Source organism: Somniosus microcephalus, chromosome 9 (genome assembly GCF_052327205.1).
Source record: "Somniosus microcephalus isolate GS21.2 chromosome 9, FLI_Smic_1.0, whole genome shotgun sequence".
Taxonomy (NCBI): domain Eukaryota; kingdom Metazoa; phylum Chordata; class Chondrichthyes; order Squaliformes; family Somniosidae; genus Somniosus; species Somniosus microcephalus.
In genome coordinates, this window is record NC_140995.1 from 121,566,928 (window position 1) to 121,571,555 (window position 4,628).

The window sequence follows — 4,628 nt, forward strand, 5'->3', positions numbered from 1 at the left end:
AAATTTGCTGATGACACAAAGATAGGTAGGAAAGTAAATTGTGAAGAGGAAATAAGGAGGCTATAAAGGGATATAGATAGGTTAAGTGAGTGGGCAAAGATCTGGCAAATGGAGTATAATGTGGGAAAATGTGAAGTTGTACATTTTGGCAGGAAGAATAAAAAAGAAGCATATTATCTAAATGGTGAGAGATTTGCAGAGCTCTGAGATGCAGAGGGATCTGGGTGTCCTAGTGCATGAATCGCAAAAGGTTACTATGCAGGTACAGCAAGTAATTAGGAAAGCTAATAGAATGTTATTGTTTATTGCGAGGGGAACTGAATACAAAAGTAGGGAGGTTATGCTTCAGTTATACAGGGCATTGGTGAGACCACATCTGGAGTACTGTGTAAAGTATTGGTCTTATTTAAGGAAGGATGTAAATGCATTAGAAGCAGTTCAGAGAAGGTTTACTAGACTAATACCTGGAATGGGCGGGTTGTCTTGAGGAAAGGTTGGACAGGCTAGGCTTGTATCTGCTGGAGTTTAGAAGAGTAAGAGGTGACTTGATTGAAACATATAAGATCCTGAGGGATCTGGACAGGGTGGATGTGGAGAGGATTTTCCTCTTGTGGGAGAATCTAGAACTAGGGGTCACTGTTTAAAAATAAGGGGTCGCCCATTTAAGACAGATGAGGAGAAATTTTTTCTCAGAGGGTCGTGAGTCTTTGGAACTCTCTTCCTCAGGGGGCGGTGGAAGCAGAGTCTTTGAATATTTTTAAGGCAGAGGTAGATAGATTCTTGGTAAGCAAGGGGGTGAAAAGTTATTGGGGGTAGGCGGGAATGTGGAGTAATCAGATCAGCCATGATCTTATTGAATGGCAGAGCAGGCTCGAAGGGCCAAGTGGCCTACTCCTGCTCCTAATTCGTATGTTTATTTGTTTGTACCTCTTCAAGGGGAGAATGCATCATTGTGCAGATGCTCATTTTCAGCATTTCTGGCTTTGAGGCGACCTGTGAGCAAGTGAATCCCCTGATGGCTATGGCTGTTCCCACTCCCAGGGAGAGAGCTCGTCGGTTCACGGACGCGGCATTGGTGGCTGGAGTGGAGTGAAGGAGGGCAATGCTGTTCCTAGCCACTGGAAGGAGGCCATCGTCTCGGGTGTTCCAAGCAATGTGGAGGGAAGTGACTCAGGAGGTCTCGGCCAGTAGTGTGGTGGAAGCAGCCTGACACAGTGCTGCAAGAAATTCAATGACCACAGTTGGGTGGTCAAGGTGAGTACTTGTTTCAACAGCTCCTACATACCAACATCGGAACCTCAGTCTGTGCACACTGCGCACAGAACCACACCGCCACCACTCACCCACCAAACATCTTCACCTACTTAAACTCACATCCACATCTTACGTCTTGCCTACAATCACATCTATTCAACGATGACAGGCATATCTCCCAAACACATAGCTGGACTCTGACTCAAACACATTTGTTTCTCTTGCAGGCCAAGATGGCCCACAATAGGAGGGAGCAGCAGAGAACAGGTGGGGGTGATGCACAGCTCCAGCAGCTCTCAGAGCTGGAGGAGCGAGTGCTGCGACTCATTGGGCAGCAGGTGGTGGGCGCCATGGTCGTCGGTGATGTCGACCCTGTTGTGGGCAAAAATGGTATCTTCAGTCCCCCTCCCCCTCTCATCCCTCTTCCCCCTCACACCACAAACCTTTCTCACTTTCCACCTTCTGAGAATGTCTGCATTCCTGCCCTCACCTTAGCGTGAGTGTTGTGCCCTAATGCTTTCAGATAATCAGCAACCAGATGACCAGCCTGTCAATGAGCCCCCACTGAGAGTGAGGAAGAGGAGGAGGAGCAATGCACCGCATCACTGCATCTCTCACCCGCAGGCACCACCTCAAATACTGGCACTATGCGATCTTTAGAGGCAAGTTTAGTAGAGGGGTCTGCACTGGGTGATGCACCGGGACGAGCGGGCTGCAGCAAGGCCAGGGGGAAAAGGGTAGCTCAGGAACCAACTCCCCGGAGGGCAAGTTCGCGCATGAGTTCTGCTGCACAGGACTCGGATGAGGACCTCGATGGGGAGGCGTTCACAAGAAAGGTGATGGACATGCACACGGAGATGATAGGTGCACTGGCAAGGGAGCCTGAGAGCCTCTCGGCAATGGTAAGGAGCATGGAGGAGCCTGCCTCCAACATTGCACAGAGGCTCCATGGTGTGTGCAGGTCTATCATTTCCACTGTGCAGAGGATAGTGGACTCCCAGAGAGACCGTGTGGATCTAGACCTCATGGCACGTGTCATGGGCGATGTGGCAGCTTCCGTTGCAGCACAGGCGGAAGCAACACAACGTCTTCGCGCTATAATGCAGTCAATGGTTGCTGCGATCGAGTCTCAAACTGCTCTCAGTCTCAGCTTGATGTTACGAAAGCTCTGACTGCTGCCATCATCGCTGGGACCACCACAATCCACCGGGAATATCACGGTGTCGCAGTATGCCAGCAATCTGTGCTCCAGCAGATTGGTAGGGATGCTGAGGTGCTGCCCCGGGGGAGTGGGAGAGTGGAGTTGGAACCTGCTGTCTTCTCAGGATGACAGCATTCCTGATCCCACCACTGCCCCTCCGACATTGCACTTGTCGCCACCTATCATCCAGCCAGGCCAGACTGCCATCGCCCAGCCTGAGGTAGTGCAGTCTACAGTCGTGCCTTCCAGGCCCAGAGCTGGTTGAGGGCGTCCTGCAAGGCCATCTGTAGTCACTGGCACCTGTTAGATCCGTGATTCTGAGAGTATGATGTTTCCAAATAACTACACGGATGCTGCAACTTAACAATCAACAGGTGTTTAATGGAGTAGGGTAGTCTCAAGACTGTGGGTACAGAGGCATGCTCAAGGCTTATATACAGGTGTGGTCACTGCCAGTACTACAGTATACAGGAGCTGTAAAAGTAGTTCTCTCTTAAAGGTACATACACTACAATTCCTCCCCTTTTAGATTAGCAGCACCCATAATATTCAAATAACAATTAACACTTTAACATGCACACTAAACAAAAATAGTCCATTTATAGATTCAGTCTTTGGGGCGGCTTGCTGACCCTTTCTGGATAGCGCCTTTCCTGAGGTTCTTGTTCTTGGTGCGGAGGCAATTCTGGCCCCTTTTCGTCGGTTAGTTCATCAGTTTCTACTGGTTCTGAGGTAGATGCTACCGGTATGTCTGGTTCATCCCCAGGTACTCGAGACATGGGGTTGACTCATTCCTGTGACGCTACGATCTGATCGACGTGGCGTCTCACCATGTTCTCCCCGACATCCACTGTGTACATTAATGGCCCCTGCCTTGTGCATATCGTTCCGGGTTGCCATTTCTCTGTTCGGTAGTCACGGGCCAAGACTGGTTGTCCTACATTGAAGCTCCTTGTCGGCTTCTCATTGATGTGCTGGAATTGTTTATCCTCAACATTTCTTCACACATTTGGTCTGAGCAAATCCAGACGAGATCTCAACCTTCGGTTAAAGAACATCATGGCCGGGGTCTGGTTGGTAACTGCATGTGTCGCATTTCTGTAGGCTCATAGGAAATTGTCCACCTTATGCTGTAGTGGGATTTCATCATCGCACATGGCCTTTATCGCCTTTTTAAAGGTTTGTACGAACCTCTCTCAGCCAATCCATTTGTGGCTGGATGATACAGGGCGGATGTTTAGTGCCTTACCCCATTCCTTCTCATAAATTTCCGAAAATCTTCGGACACAAACTGTGGTCCATTATCAGAGCAAATCTGCTCTGGCAAGCCGTTTCTGGCAAATATGGTCCGTAGGACTGCAATCGTTTTATCTGTAGTGGTTGAGGACATTTTTATCACCTCAGGCCATTTCGAGTGAGCATCGACTGCTATTAAGAACATTGAGTCCATGAATGGACCAGCAAAATCAATATGCACCTGTTGCCATGGAGAGGAGGGCCACTCCCATGGGTGCAGAGGGGCATGTGGTGGTGCATTTTGGACCTTCTGGCATCCTGAACAGCTCTTGGTTAGGTCCTCGATTTGTTGATCGATCCCTGGCCACCACACAAGCCCTAGCAAGGCTTTTCATTTTCACCCCTCCCAGATGACATTCATTAAGCTCATTTAGCACTCTCTCCCTTAACTTGGGTGGAATCACCACTCGGGATCCACACATCACTGTCCCCTGGCATACTGACAGCTGTTCTCTTCTGGATGAGAATGCTGGCAACAGTGAGTCGCCATGTGTTGGCCATCCCCTCACCGTCAAATCATATACCCGAGATAGTGTCTGATCATTGCGGGTCTCCTTCTCTATATCCGCGTTAGTTACTGGCAATCATTCAATTATTGACGAATAAAATATCTCGATAGGGTCCACTGTTGGTGCTTCCTCCACAGTAGGCAGTGGCAGGCGTGATAGCCCATCAGCGTTTCCATGCTGTTTTGTGCCTTTATATTCTATTTCATATTGGTTCGCCCCTAGAAAAAGACACCATCTTTGTAACCATTGTGCAGTCATCACCGGAACGCCCTTCTTTGGATTAAAGATGGAGACAAGTGGTTGGTGGTCAGTCAGCAAAGTGAACTTCTGCCCATGCAGATAGTGGTTGAATTTTTTTACTCCCCATA